The sequence below is a fragment of the Dermacentor andersoni genome, chromosome 1 (genome assembly GCF_023375885.2).
Source record: "Dermacentor andersoni chromosome 1, qqDerAnde1_hic_scaffold, whole genome shotgun sequence".
In the NCBI taxonomy this organism is placed as follows: domain Eukaryota; kingdom Metazoa; phylum Arthropoda; class Arachnida; order Ixodida; family Ixodidae; genus Dermacentor; species Dermacentor andersoni.
The window spans coordinates 344,069,061-344,085,534 of NC_092814.1; positions in this window are offsets into that span (position 1 = coordinate 344,069,061).

The following is a 16,474-nucleotide window of genomic DNA, read 5'->3' on the forward strand; positions in this document are numbered from 1 at the left end:
TAAATCCATGAATTTCATCGTTTTGTATTATGTTCAGACACAGTGCTTCAATATATATATCAAACAACAGAGGGCTGAGGAGGCAACCTTGGCGCGCCGAACGTCGTACGTTTATGGGGGCCCCCAGAAACTTATTAACAAGTAGCCTCGTAGTGCAGTTACGATACGCCAAGCTCACTCCCTCCCGGATGACCGAACCTATATTGATGTAGTCCAGGATGCAAAACAAAATACAACGTGGCACACAATCAAAGGCCTTTTCCAAATCTAATTGTAGTAGTGCGACACGTGCATATGTGGCGTCACAGCATTCAAGTACACACCTCACCTTGTGAATGTTGTAAACGATGGAACGGCCTTTGATCCCACACGTTCGATGAGGGCCAACTATTTCGCCTATAACACTCTGTAATCTGCTGGCAAGACCCTTCATGTAGATTTTGTAGTCTACGTTTGTCAGAGCGATAGGTCTGTATGACGATACCTGCTTAAGTTTATCTGCTTTGTCGGCTTTCGGAATAAGTACAGTATGTGACGTTCCAAACGACACAGGTAAAACATTTATTTCATATGCCTCATTGAATACCGCAGTCAGCAATGGAGCTAGTTGTTGCTTGAAAGTCTTGTACAACGCTGAAGTCAAGCCATCAGGCCCAGGCGATATACCAGGGTTTAAATTATCGATTGCACGCTCTACTTCTTACTCGCTAATGGCTCTTTCCAGTGTTGCTTTTCGTTGCTCGTCTAGTCGAGGCATCGCCCGCAGATACGATTCTTTAAGCCGGTCCAGCTATACAAAACGCAAATCGAATGCCTGGTAATACTCAAAGAAAGTTTGCCCGATTTCTCTATTATCTGTTGCGCTGCGACCCGCCCATTGTATTTCAGTGACATGGTTCCTTCTTGCGTGCGTTTTTTCCATTCCTAGCGCCCGTTTTGTGGGCGTCTCCGCCACGGCTAGATGTTCAGCTCTCGCGCGTACAAGTGCTCCACGATAGCGTTCTTCATCATTAATTTCTAGTTTTTGTTTTATTTTCCTAACGTCGTCCATGTATAATCCCAGTGCCTGGCACTCCAGAGCTAATAATTTTTCTAGACTAACTGCGTTTCATTTAGTTTTTCTTGGTACCGTATGCAGCTCGCCCTTTCAGTTCCTTTTATTTTGATCTGCTGGTTGCACAGTTCCCATTCCTGGCCCTATTCATGTATTCCCCCTCCAGTGACTTTACTAATTTCTTCCTCCGCTCCCTTCGCAAATTCGTGATAATTGAGCAGTTTGTTTAACTTCCAAAGATCCCACTGAAAAGGCCTGCTTCGCTTTTTTGCACCAATGAAACCTTAAACCATGCAGTGATCCGAGAAGGGCGCGGGCACTACGTCATAGCCATGACACTTTGGGACCAAACATGCAGACAAGTAAATCCTGTCGAGTCGGGCGTGGCTGGTACCTTGCAAATGAGTGTACTTAACGGGACACCTGCTCACCAGGAATTCTCCCACGTCATCAAAGCAAATTCATCAATTAAACGAATAAGAACGGCAGTAATACTATCCCTGAAAGTACGCGCACTAGTTTTGTCATCGGCCCTCAGAACACAATTGAAGTCGCCCAACAGAATGAGCTGCCTTTGCATGTTCAGGTGTTGCTTAATAAATTAAAAAAAGACAGTCCTCTCGTGAACTTCGGTGGGTGCATATATACAGACAGCGCGCCATTCAGTAGCACAAAAAACGAAATCACAGACAACTCCTCGTCCTGAAGGAAGTGAAACATGCGACTGGATAACTAGACCAGGCAGCTTTTTGACAACCATGACACACCCGGCAGAAGTACCAATTGCGTGACAGACAACGGCGTAGAACCTAGACGTGAAACGCTGCACCATGCTCTCAGTCTCTTCTTCCCCTTCCACCTTTGTTTCTTGTAGACCAAGCATATCGATATCTTGGTCAGTTAGAAGGCGCATCACATGACTCTGCTTTTTCTTTGTGGTTAAGCCTCTCACATTTAGACTGGCAACTTTAAGCGTGAGTACAGAAGCCATTTTGCTGCGGTGTTATAAAAGAGGCCGAGAGCATGGTGCTTACCTTTCGCGTCCAGCACGTCGCTAGACGCTTTTGTTGGGGCCAGGGTCACCTGTTTGGCCAAATGGGCCTAGCTGCAAGGCGTGCTTTTCAGCGACTCTCGTTTCCGACCTTACATTTGGCTTTGTTTTGAAGAGTGGTCGTCTCCCTTGTGTCGTTTTCGTCGGTGGCTCCTCGCTGCTAGCGGCCGCAGCCTGGTCCTTTTTGTTGCCGCGTTCGGTGTGGGTGCGGTTCGCTGTGCCGGTGACACTCAATGCTCGGCCGCCGCTCTTGTCGAAGGGCTCCCGGCTGTTCCCTGGTTCAGATACGTCCGGCTCTGGTGCTCCCTCTGCACCGGTCGCCCTCCCGTATTCTTTTCCTTCGCAGCGTATCGTTGCCGTTTCTTTGCTTTCTTTGGTAATCGTTTATTTTCCTTCTCCTTCAGTCACCGAAGACTTTGCAGTCGCTGCAGGCTTCTCGCATTCCCCGGCTCCTTTTGCAGCTGCTTCTGCTTCGTCAACGTCCATGATGTGGTCCGCCGAATCTACCGCCGACGCACTTCCTGTAGCCACTGCGTATGTTCGTACGCACTCCTCCTCACTGTGGCCGAAACGTCTACATTTCGAACACCTTGGTATCTTGCGTTCTAGGCGTACGTGGCCCGTGCCGCGGCAGCGTAATCACTGCATCGGCCGTCCAGGCACGACAACGAGGGCCAGCTCTCCTGCAACTCTTATCTGATGCGGCAGGTCCTCGATCTTCATACGAGGCTTCATCTTTAGGAGCACGGTTCTCGTGGTTGAACCCTTTTCGTGGACGCCTTCAACACGCCAGCGCTCACGGGTCACTTCAGTGACCTTCCCAAACGCCGCAAGCACCGTCCGAATGTCGTCGTCGGCCACGCCATGAAGCATACAGTGGAGTCGAAGCTTCACCTGTTGGTCCTCTAGGTCCAGGACAAGGCACCGGCGCCCCTTGACGTTCAGCTCCTTGAAGGCGAGAAGCCGCTTCGTTGCTTCCGCGCTGCCTAGTCACCGTCCAGACGTGGTTGATTTGGTACGCCCCCAACGCCACCACGTCAGGGAGCGTACCGGTCTTGGTCAGCGCGTCTCGGAAATCTTCGACTCGTGGTCGCACTCGTGGGTCTCCGTGCAAAAAAAACCGTGTTCGAAACAACACGTCCGATGGGCAGAGTTGGCAAAATAATCTGATACTCGCTATCTTGAACTTCAGGCCTGTTTCCGCGGCCGCCGAAAGCCGCAATCGCCGCTCCGCTGGAGCTCATGATTCGCCGTCCGTCACGCTCGGTGGCCGGAAGTATAATGAATAACCACGAAGTGTTCCGGTCGTGCTTGCCGTACTAACAACATATGCAGGCAATGCGTCGCTCAACCCGAGCTGACATACGGTGCGCAAAAAAGGATCGCGCACATCGCGAAAAAACAAAAAGCGGTTGACAAGCTGTCGCACAAAAAGATGCGCCAAGCCCAGCCCCCCTTCCTTGACGTGCCTGAACAGATTTGTTCGGCTACACCTTTTCCAGGTAGAGCCCCAGATGAAGACAGCAAACACCCTGTGCAGCTTTTGCACGTTTACCCTTGAACAGTACAACGTCTGCATGACATACCACAACTTCGTAATAAAAAAACATGTTACACACAGTTGTCTGCGAAAATGGCCAGGTTGATGCCTTTCCACCTTTCTGCTTTTTCTCTAGTTTCTTTAGCTTGGTTCATCCAGCATTCGTCGTTGTTTTTGTAACTGTCCATGGTAACACCTAGATACTTGATCGGGGTTTTCAACCAGTTCACATTTGCAAAATTGTCCGGGGCCGAAGGCCACTTTCCGTGCCACAAACCGAGGGACTTCCCCAAGTTCACTCTACTGCCCGTCACACCACAAAAAATTTTCACTGCGCTTATCGTTTCCGTTACACTTTCTTTGCTTGTGCAACGCACTGCGATGTCACCTGCATATGCCAAGAGCTTGACTTCTGTGTCTGCCAAGCTATAACCGCGTATTTGATCATTTTCAATTATGGCCAGACACATAGTTTCTGTGCAAATTCCAAACAAAAGAGGAATGAGGGGGCGGCCCAGACGCACAGAAAGCATGACGTTAATGGGGGCCCCCAATGATTTATTCACAATTAGGCGCGTTGTGCAGTTCTGGTACGCCAACGCCGCTCCCTACACCACGGGAACGGAGCACGAAGACGTATATTTCTCTCCCTCTTTTCTTCTGCGTATTCGCGATCGCAAAGAAAACAAAAGTGTAACGCACTGTTCCCGCCCGAGATCGAACCGGGGGCCTTGTGCGTGTGAAGCGCACGTGATAACCACTACACCTTGGGAACTTTTTTTTTCTCTATTACGGGTTTTGCAACAACAATACACTTACAACACATGAAAGGTCAAGACGGGGTTACAATACAATTTGTCAACACATTGAGCGAAAAGCCATCAGTCGTGTTCTGACTGAAGTTGCCACTTAAAATTCCCTTAGTGTGACTAAGGGTTCTACCCTGGCTACCCAGGGAGAAAGACATTCTTTTGTTTTTTCCACTTCTACTAACCGAGCAATGCTCTCTCGAAATTACAGCCTTGCTGGTCTTGCATACGGTTCACAGTAGAAGCCAGCCATTCTTGAGCGCCATATACTGTGCAGGCCTGTCAGCATGATTAGATCGAAAGGTACTCCTTCTTCGTTGTCTATCGCTAGGTACCTAATTCCATGCGTGTCTAGTGGGAATTCTTTTTTGATTGTTCTCTGCAACACATCCCAGAAGAACACCGCTTCCCAACAATGAAGGAAAACGTGGTCGATCGTTTCCGGCTTTTTGCAAATAATGCAGTGAGACCCCCATGGCATATAAAACCCACGCTCCTCTAAGAAGGTTCTTACAGGGAGAGTTCCGGTATGGAGTTTGAAAAAGAAAGTTTTTGCACTTGGTGCTACTTGCATTCTTTTAACCCGTTTGAGTACGTTCTGACCCAGGCCTGCACTGTATATCACCCTGTACAACGGGATTGGCAACAATATATCACATAAGTCTTTATACAGTTTCCTATTTTAACAGAATATAAATAATCATTAGAAAAACGCACACTCAAAAATCGAACACTCGCTACTACTTCCCGAAAATAACCTTGTACCGTCCCCGTCAGGACTTGCGTGCTAATAACATTCAGGTAGCAGTCGCCATAATCTATCCTGGCACACGGTTTGCGAAAAAAGAAAAATCTATTAACTAATTGGTTGAGAAAAAGGTTTGCCAGTCCAAGTCCCCAACATTTTACACTCCTGAACAAATTTGTGCAACTGCACCTTTCCCACGTCGATCCCCACACAAAGGTCGCAAGAACCCTACGAAGTTTCTGCACATTTACCCTAGAACCGTGCATCACTTGTATCACATACCATAGTTTAGCCACAAAAAACATGTTACACACGGTTGCCCTCGCAAACATGGAGAGATAATTCGCCCTCCAAGCATTCGCCTTTTCGCGTAAGAGTTCTGCTTGTTGCTGCCAGTAGTCATTTTTGTAGTACTCAAGTGGCACACCAAGGTACTTCACAGGCGTTTTCTGCCATACAACATTGGCAAAAATGCGCGGGGTGAACGGCCACACGCCGTGCCAAAACCCCAGACACTTTCCCCAGTTTACTCGGCTTCCTGTAACGTCGCTGAAAAATCTAACAATTCGAATGGTTTCTTCAATGCCTTCGTAGTCAATACAATATACCGCCACATCATCGGCATATGCGAGCAGTTTTACCTCTGAAGATTGTAAACGAAAACCACGGATAGAATTATTTTCAATTATTCACAAACATAAGGTTTCAATATATATACAAAACAAAAGTGGACTGATGGGACAGCCTTGACGCACGGAACGCTGCACTTTAATGGGAGCCCCCAATTCTTTGTTAATAATTAGTCTGGTAGAGCAGTTCCGATACGCCAGAGCTACACCATCCGTGATGATGGATCCGACATTAATGTGTTCCAACATTGCAAACAAAATAGCATGCGCTACGCAATCAAATGCCTTCTCCAGATCCAACAGAAGTATGGCCACACACGCTTCAAGGGACTCACAACATTCAACTGAGCGCATCTTGTGAAAATTCGTCGCTATAGTGCGACCCTTAATTCCACACGTTTGGTGTCGGCCGACTGTGTCTTTAACAACCGACTGAAGTCTAGCTGCTAAGACTTTCATTAGTATCTTATCGTCTGCATTTGTGAGTGCTATTAGTCTGTATGATGTTACACTTTTCAACTTATCTACGTCCTCTGCCTTCGGAATCAACACCGTGTGTGATTGACAGAAAGATGGCGGTAACGCCTTACCATCGTACGCTTCGTTAAAAATTGCTACAAGTACTGCTGACAATTCCTTTTTAAACCGCTTGTACCACAGAGCGCAAAGCCCATCAGGGCCCGGTGACTTGCCAGGATTCAAACTGTCAATTGCGCGTTCCACTTCAAAAACAGTTATCGGCGTTTCTAATGCAACTTTTCTTTCTTCAGTCAGTTGAGGCATTCTTTTCAAGGTTCGTCTTAAACCGTTCTAGGTCCACCTGCCTAAATGCGAACAGATTTTCGTAGTGTTCAAAAAACGCACGTGCGATACTATCATTATCTGTAACTTCGTTACCACCCACCTCGATCACGTCAATATGATTACGTCGAGCGTGCGATTTTTCCAGTCCGAGCGCCCTTATTGTGGGCGCCTCCCCTGTCGCAAAGGATTCGGCTCGAGCACAAACTATCGCTCCGCGATAGCGTTCCTCATCATGCAGTTCATTCAAGTTTCTGTTTAATATTCCGTATGTTGCTCTTGTATGCTCCCGGTTCTTGGCACTCCAGTTCTGTCAGCTTTTCCAAAGATTATTCGCAGTTCCTTCTCTTTCTTTTTTGTTTAATGCTTTATTGCGACGGAATGATCGATGGCTTTCATTTTAATGCACTGTTTAAACTCTTCCCATCGATCTTTTAATTCACCCTCGCCACTCATTAGAATTTTTTTGGTGCAGTCCGATAAATATTCTCCGAAACTTTCGTCAGTAGTTAAGTTTGAATTCATTTTCCACAGCTCCCAAGAGAAGCTGCCGCCTTTTTTCTTCCTTCCTATGTCACATTTAACCAGACAATGATCAGTGAAGGAAATAGGATATACACTGTAACTATTACACATTGGTATTGCTTGAAGCGACAAGTAAATACGATCTAAGCGCGCATGGCTGTTTCCTTGAAAGTGCGTGAACCGCACATCTCGCGTCCCTATCATACATTCCGCCACATCCGCTAATTCGCATTCAGTAATTATCTCGTTCAAGACATCCCTACCTTTATCGCTCCTTAATCCTCTATTAGACCGATCTCAGGCACTGAGAACACAATTAAAATCACCTAACAGCACCATCTGCTTTTCAGAAGATATATACTCTTTTAACATGGAAAAAAACAAAGCCCGTTCCTCCAACGAATTTGGTGCATAAATACATACCACCCGCCATTCAATTCCATGGAAAGCAAAATCACAGAAAACTAATCTACCAGATCGACATGAATAAAAACATTGCACCGTTATACCGGGTAATTTTCAAACAAATAGCACGCTGCTCGCCGACGTCCCTAAGGCGTGGCTCACTACCGCGTAGTACCGTGGCGTAAACCGCTGCACCATGCTGCGGGTCTCTTCATCAACATCTACTTTTGTCTCTTGCACGGCTAACACGTCAAGGTCATAGTCCACCAGCAGCCTACACACTTGGCTCTGCTTTCGCTTAGCGGCCAGACCTCGAACGTTTAGCGTGGCCAATCTAAGCGACGGGTTGGGAGCCATGATTATAGGTCTAGTGAAAAGATTTGGCCCGGAGCATGGTGTTTACCTTTAGCGCCTAACACACAGCTAGACGCCCCCGGAGCCGCCCGGTGGACCAGTACCACTGGAGAGCGGTGGCGGCTTCTTCTCGGACTTCTTGTCTGCGTTAGCGGTGTTCGGTCGTGGCTTGTAGCTGCTGCTCCTGCCCGTTGGCGTCTTCGAATCCCCACTTCCTTGGTTCCCTGCGCTGCTGTCTGCAGCCTTCTCAAGAGGCCGTTTGACCGAGGCTCCGACATTGCTGCTCATAGGGTCGCTCTGCGCCGACTGGTCCTCAGCTGTCTTCATTTGCTCGCTAGCTTCCGTTAGGCTGCTCTTGCTTTCTTCCTTGGTCTCTTCTGCTGGCTTTTTTGCCGCACTTTCCGTAGAGTTTTCCCTGTCCGGTGGTGTCCCCGCGCCCGCATCAGGCGCAAGCACACCGCCTACAGCACATGGGGTTGCCTGGTCTCCTGCCCCTTTCGCCGCGTCTTCGGCCTCGGCCGCATCCATTACCAACCTTGCTGTGTCGTTGCCTTCGGCTGGCCCAGTCATAGAGGCGTATGTACGTACGCACTGGTCCTCGGCGTGTCCAAACCGACGGCATTGCGAGCACCGGGGAACCTTGTAGTCTCGTCGTACATGACCAGTGCCTTGACAGCGCAAGCACTGCATTGGCCTGCCAGGAACGACGACTAGGGCCAGCTCACCGGCGACCCTAATTTGGTGCGGGAGATCTTCCACCTTCACGCCGCTCTTGAGCTTGAGCAAGACGGACCGGGTAGTCGTCCCCTTGTCGTTGATACCCTGAACGCGCGATCGCTCTCGGGTGACTTGTACTGCTTTACCGAAAGCCGCCAATGCCCTTCTTACATCTTCATCGGCCACACCATGTATTAACCAATGAAGACGCAGCCGCACCTGCTGGTCCTGAGGGTCGACCACGATGCAGCGCCGCCCCTTTACCTTCCAGCTCCTTGACTTCCAGCAACCTTTTCGTGACGTCCGCGGTGTTCATGGTCGCAGCCCAGACGTGGTTAATCTGGTAGGCCCCCAGTGCAGGCACTTCCTGCAGAAATCCTGTTGGCCCAAGAGCGTCCCGGAAATGTTCTACTTTGTAGGGTCTAGCTCGCACGTCGCCGTGCAAAAACACGGTGTTTAGCACGACGCGCCCCTTGGGCAGTGGAGGCAAAATAATCTGATAGCCTGCGTCGTCATCGCTGTTCCATCTGTTTCCGCGGCCAACAAAGGCCGCTGTCGCTGCTCCACTGGAGCTCATGATTCGCCGTCCGTCACGCTCGGTGGCCGGAAGTAGAATGACTACTACACCACGGGAACGGAGCACGAAGAGGGCTATTTCGCTCCCTCTTCTGCGTATTCGTGATCGCAAAGCAAGCAAAAGTGTAACGCACTGTTCCCACCCGGGATCGAACCGGGGGCCTTGCGCGTGTGATAACCACTACACCACGGGAACGGAGCACGAAGAGGTATATTTCTCTCCCTCTTTTCTAACGTTATATATTAAAATCGCTTCAGCTTGATCAGTTCATCAAGAATAGCCACCCACTCGGGAGGCTCACTCTGGGCACGATATGTTTCCCGAATATACGCGACACTTTCGATGAAGTTTATTCTCGCCGAACGGGCTTCGACATCCGAGTGTCGCACTGCCATTCTCGTTTTCCACAGACTGTGGAGGCCAAGGAGCATAAACATATCGTACGGAACTCCTCCTTCGTTATCGGTTGGCAAATATCGTATACCAAGAGGTGTAATGGGTAGTTCTTTTTTAAGTGTACGTTGTAAGACATCCCAATGGAATATTGGACCCCAGCAATCGATGAAAACGTGTTCGATGGTCTCTGGCTTTTCACAAATTAAGCAGTTTACTGTCCATGGCACATATATTCCTTTTTCGTCTAACCATGTTTTTACGGGTAGCGTGTTTGTGTGTAGCTTAAAGAAAAACGTTTTTTGAGAGGGTCTAACTGGCATTTTTTTCACCCGTTTCAGTACATCACCATCTGTACATGGTATTGGCAACATTGTGTCAACTAAGTCTTTATACAGTGTTTTTCTTGTCACAGAGCACAGATATTCCCTAGAAAACCGCACACGCAACATACGAAGTGCATCAACCACTTCGCGCAGATATCCCCTAATACTCCCTCCCTTCACATCACTGGTCGTTACAACATATTGCGGCAGTGCTTTTCCCAAACGGACTTGAATTACTGTGCGTAGAAAATCGTTTCTCTGATCCCGAAAAAAAAGAAAACGCGACACAATTTGTCTGATAAACAAATGCGACAGGCCTAGCCCACCACTTCGAGCTGAACGAAACAAATTGGTTCTGCTTATGCTCTCCCAACTAGAAGCCCATATGAATACGGCAAAAACACGATGCATTTTTTGCACATCTGTTTTCGGTATTAAAACCATGTGTGCACTTTTGAAAGAAGGTGGCAGTCGCTTATATTTATGTGCCTCAGAGTATACATGGTCCAACACTTGAGCAAGCCCAGGTGCAAATGCCTTATAAAAGGCGGCTCCTAAGCCATCGGGACCCGGTGATTTGCCTGCAGGAAGTTCTTCGATCGCGTGTTCTATTTCTCGGACGCTTATCGCTTCCTCGAGACTGGCTTTTACGTCGTCATCAACGCGCGGCATAAAATTCAGGAAACTTGCTTCAAATTCACCTCCCACGTGGATTGGGACGCCGAACAACTTGCGGTAGTGTTCGTTAAAGGCCTGTTCAATCATATTCGAGTCGGAAATAACCTCATCCCGATAATCAATCTGTCTTATTTCATTTTTCCTTGCGTAACTCTTTTCATCGGCAATGGCGCGTTTGTTCGGCGTTCCATCAACCCACAGTCTTTCCGTCCGTGCCCGAATAACTGCTGCTCTATATTTTTCCGTGTCAATAGCTTCCATCGCGCTTTTACCTGTTCTGATTTCATCACAAAATTTTCCAGGTTCCGCACTGTCCATAAAAATAAGAAAATTTAGTTCCTTCTGGAGCTCATTTTCTTTCATTTTTTCATTGTGTCTTCTAACAGTTCCTACTTCAATTGCAACCATTTTTACGCGAACCTTAAAGTCTTCCCATACTTCTGCCCAAGGTACACTCTCATTACTCAACATGTTTTTAATTTCGTGCTTTACATCGTTTATAAATTTGTCATCACTTAGGTTTTTTTCGTTAAATTTCCAATGTGCCCAATCGAACCGCGGCTTTTTTGGCTTGGCACCGAGTGTAAAACACTATACTGTGATCGCTAAAGGACACCGGCTTCACGACATAGTTATCGCATAGAGGCCCAAGATCTAACGAGATGTAAGCTCTGTCAAGTCGTGCTTGGCTATCTCGTTGATAGTGTGTAAATTGCGGCTGCAAAGTACTGGCCAAAAGGCGACGAACGTCTTCTAGGTTGTAGTCATTTACTAAGGTGTTGAATATCACTGCACTCTTGTCCTGCGGGAATTTACGTTTAGCACGATCTTCTGCATGACACACACAATTGAAGTCACCAAGAAAGATGATGTACTTGTCACAGCGAAGGTACGCTTCTAGATTTGAGAAAAAACGACATCTTTCATTGATATCATTTGGCGCATAAACACATATAATCCTCCATTGTGATCCATTAAAAGAAAAATCAAGAACAATAAAACGCCTACTTTCGCTCACAGTAACCATATCTTCATTTATACCAATACCCCTTCGAACCAAGACAGCGCATCCACCAGACGTGCCGACAGCGTGACATGTGCATATGTTATAATATGTTCTGAAAGGTGTTACCATTTTGTTTGTTTGCTCCTCGCTTTCAACTTTCGTCTCTTGTATAGCTATAATATCGAGTTCATTTTCAACGCATAGTCGGCTGAGCTGGTACTGCCTCCGTCTTGAAGCGAGGCCGCGTACATTAATAGTAGCAACTCGTATTCCCCTCTTCAAATCCACTGTTAATAAGCGGGAAAGGTAGGCATAAAAGAAAGACGTATATAATCACACGTAGCACTTCTAGGTATACTTATATTTACGTCTACAAGTGCTAACGGACAGAGCAGCTGTTTCGCGACACATTAAAGTGCAGTCCACAAAATACCTTGCTTGAGCAGCAGCTTACCTCCCCGACCCTTCGGTAGCGTTGGGCTCTCGCAAGCTCGCGTCTGAGTGCCTTTGCAGGCACAAGTCCATACGGCTACTTTGGCGTCGGCGCCGCCGGTCTTTTGTCCGGCGGGATATTCGGTGTCGGCCGTAATGACGGCCGGCGCGTTACCACCGACTTAGGCGGCGGTTCCTCGCTGTTCGGTTTGCCAGTTTTCCCGCCGTCGCTTGTTGTTTCTTCGTGTGTTCGCTTCCCGACCGCCACAATAGCATTGGTAATGTCCATCGCTTCGTTGTCAGCTGATTCCATAGTCGAGACGGCAGGCGTTTCTTTGGCCGCGATGTCTTGCTTATGAACGTCGACGGCCGAGCCATTGGTCACAGGTCGCGTAGGCGTTCCTGGCACACCTACCGCTCCGGCAGTCGTTTGCCCCTGCGGTTTCTGTGGTTGTGTCGCTGTGACCTTCGCCTCGTTGGAGCTCCCGGCAGAGGCTTCCTCGGCATCCACTTCGTCCATAAGAAGTTCAGCATTTTCATCCGCAGCCGTCGGCCCCGTCACGTTTGCGTATGTCCTCACGCACTACGACTCGTCATGGCCATGACGACGACAATGTGCGCAGCGCGGGACGCGGCAGTCGTGCCGGATGTGCCCTGTGTTGCGGCAACGAAGACAGAGCGGTGCTCTTCCAGGAATCACCACGAGAGCTTCCTCACCGGCTACTCTAACAGATGAGGCACGTCGTCCGCCCCCAAGCCCTTCCTCGGCATCAGGGTGACCAGGCGCGTTGAAGAACCTTTGTCCTGAAGGCCATGCACCCGCCACCGCTCTCTTGCACATCCGTGACTCGGCCGTAAGGCGCCAGGGCTTCACGAATGTCCTCGTCCTGCACGTTGTGTAACATCCAGTGTAGCTTGAGGTGCATTGCTTGATTTCCAGGGTCGACGACGATGCATGGTCTATCCTTCACCTTCAAGTCCTTTGCCCGCAGCAGTTCTTTCACTCCGTCACTACTTTTGAAAGTCACGGCCCACACATGACTCATTCGATACGCCCCAAGGGCGACAACGTCAGAAAGCAACTTCATGCTCAACAGCATGTCACGGAAGTTTTCCGCCCTGTATGGCCTTGCACGTACATCAGCATGCAAAAATAAAGTATTCGTAACAAGTCGCCCTGTTGGTAGTTGAGGCAGTAGCACCTGATAATCAGGATCCTCGTTGACAAAAAACCTAGAACCGCGGCCCTGCTGGGCCGCTGATGCCGCTCCGACGGAGCTCATGACAGCCACGTCCGTACACTACAGTGGCCGGAAGTGGAAAATCCTACACCACGGGAACGGAGAGGTATATTTCTCTCCCCCTTCTGCGTATTCACGATCGTAAAGAAAACAAATGTGTAACGCACTGTTCCCCCCAGGATCGAACCGCGGGCCTTGCGCGTGTGAAGCACACGTGACAACCACTGCACCACGGGAACTTTTTTTTCTTTATTAACGTTTTCATAGTACATACAAAATATACACACTTTATAAATGGTAAAAGTGCCACCAGTCTTTGGTGTGCACGTGGCTTTAAAAACGCCCAAGTTTAGCAAGCTCGTTCATTAATCTAATCCATTCTGGTTTTTCATTTTGAGCATCGTAGACTTCTTTTATGTAACAGACACTTTCAATAAAATACTCACGAGTGCTTCGAGCACGTACATCAACATGTCTAACGGCCATGCGCGTGCGCCACAGGCTGTGCAACGCTGATAACATAAACATGTCGTAAGGCGCTCCTCCTTCGTTTTCCGTTGGGAGAAAACGGATGCCATAGTGTTATCGGCAAGTCTTTCTCTATAGTTCGCTGCCGGAAATCCCAGTGAAACAAGGCGTCCCAGGAGTCTATGAATATGTGTTGAATTGTTTCGTGCTTATGGCATAGGAAACAGTCTAGAGACCAGGGAATAAAAATACCTCTTTCCTGAAGCCTCGGTTTTACTGGTAGTGTATTGGAATGTAGTTGAAAAAAGAAAGACTGCCGATGGCCTGACAGGCATACGTTTTACCCTTTTCAGCACATTTCTTTCACTACCTAAACTGAACATCGATCTGTACAGCGGTACTGGCAGTACTACATCAATTAAATCTTTATACAGACGTTTTTTTAGGAACGTGACTGAGGTATTCCATTGAAAAGCGTACCTTCAGAAACCGAAATGCCCATATCACTTCTTTCAGAAATCCGCTCATAGGGCCACTGTTAACTACACAACTAGATATAATGAATTCAAGAAGAGCCATACCTAGTCTCAGTTGCATCACATTAATGAGGAAAGGGTCTTTTTGGTCTCTAAGAAACGCAAAGCGAAATACTATCTGTTTCAAGAACAGATGTGCCAGTCCAAGCCCTCCTGTTTTGACGGATCGAAATAAATTTGTTCGACTGGTTCACTCCCACTTTGACGCCCATACGTACACTGCCAGTATCCTGTGCAAACGTTGCACGTGCAATCTAGTCATAGACAATGCTTGCAATACATAGTACACTTTTGCAACGGCGAATAAATTGCAGACCGTGGCGCGGGCAAACAATGAAAGACTACGGCCACCCCATTTAACTGTTTTTTCTTGCACTTTCTTTGTTTCGTCTTCCCAGAATCCCGCAGTCTCCTTGTAGTGCTCAAGCGGCACCCCAAGATACTTTGTTGGCGCAACGGTCCGCTTCACACTTACAAAAATAGGTGGGGTGTTTTCCCATGTTCCATGCCATATTCCCAGGCACTTATCAAAGTTTATGACGCTACCCGTCATTTTACAGAACGATAAGACATCCGTTACCGCGGTCGCGACACTTTCCTTATCACTACAGAACGAAGCAATATCATACGCATATGTTAGCAGTTTTGCTTCCGCTGACTGTAAACAAAAACCTATAATACTGTTATTATACATAATTTTTCTGCAGAATGTCTCAAGGTATAACGCTAATAATAAAGGACTTAAAGGACACCCTTGGCGCACACTTGAGCGTACGTGGAAGCTCTCACCTACGTCCTTATTTATTATAAGATTAGCGGTACACTTAGCATCACACATCCTAACTCCATCTAAAAGCACCAATCCAACATTTACATAATCAAGAACTGTGAAAAGGATTTTGTGGGATACACGGTCAAACGCTTTTTCTAGGTCAAGCTGCAGCATTGCTACATGCTCGCCTCACGCATCGCAACATTCTAGAATGGTTCGTGCAACATGAATGTTTGTGTAGATTGATCTACCTTTGATTCTGCATGTCTGATGCGGTCCTACAATTTGTGTTATAACTCGCTGTAACCTCTTTCCCAAGATTTTAGTAAATATTTTATAATCAACGTTAGTCAATACTATTGGGCGGTAAGACCCTACTGAGAGCAATTTCCCTGGGTCTTCCGTTTTGGGAATGAGCACTATATGCGACCGGCCAAAGTACGGGGGTGCATATTTTCGTTTATACGCTTCAGCAATTACCTGATGCAAAATTAGACTCACATCTTTTTTGAAGGCCTTATAGAAGGCCACTCCCAACCCGTCAGGTCCAGGAGACTTCCCTCGAACTAAATCGTAAATGGCCTCTTCAACTTCTTTCTGGCTGATCGGTTCTTCCAGACATTCGCGGTCAACATCATCTAGTTTTGTCATGCTAGCAAGGAACTCTCGTTCGAACTCTTCCGGGACATCGCAACTTCTTCGAAATAATTCGCTATAGTGCTCTAAAAACGCTCTCTCTATTTTTGCTTGCTCGTCAGTGACTTCATTCTTATATCTTATTTACCGTATTACGTTTTGCCTAGCGTAAGCCTTTTCATATGCAAAGGCTCGCTTTGTGGGCGTTTCGCCGAGCCACAGCTTTTCAGCTCTTGCTCGGATAACCGCTCCTCTGTACTTATCTTCGTCGATAAGCTCCAGTTGGCTTTTAAGTTCATTGATCTGCTTTGTGAATATACCAGGCCTATCGGCTTCCACTCTGTACGTAAAATCCAATTCTCGTTGTATTTCTTTCTGCTTTTTCCTTTCTTCGTATTTCATTACACTCGCTTTTTCTATTGCACAAATCTTTATTTCTTCTTTAAAAAGCTCCCACCGTTCTATCACGTCATCATGTTTCGCCAATAGCTGTTCGAACTTTTCCTTTACGCACTCTACAAATGATTCATTATGCTGCAGCTTGTCATTAAGTGGCCACATTTTCCAATTAAAGCGCGAGGCCTCTTTATGCGTCCCAATTGTGACTGACACCAAACAATGCTCGCTGAATGACAGATGTGTAACGGCATAACTACGGCACGCCGCTACTAAATGCAAAGAAACGTATACCCTATCCAGTCTCGCGTGGCTCGCACGCTGGTAGTGTGTAAAGACTGGCTGCGTCCCATTAGTTAATATATTTCCTATATCTTCTA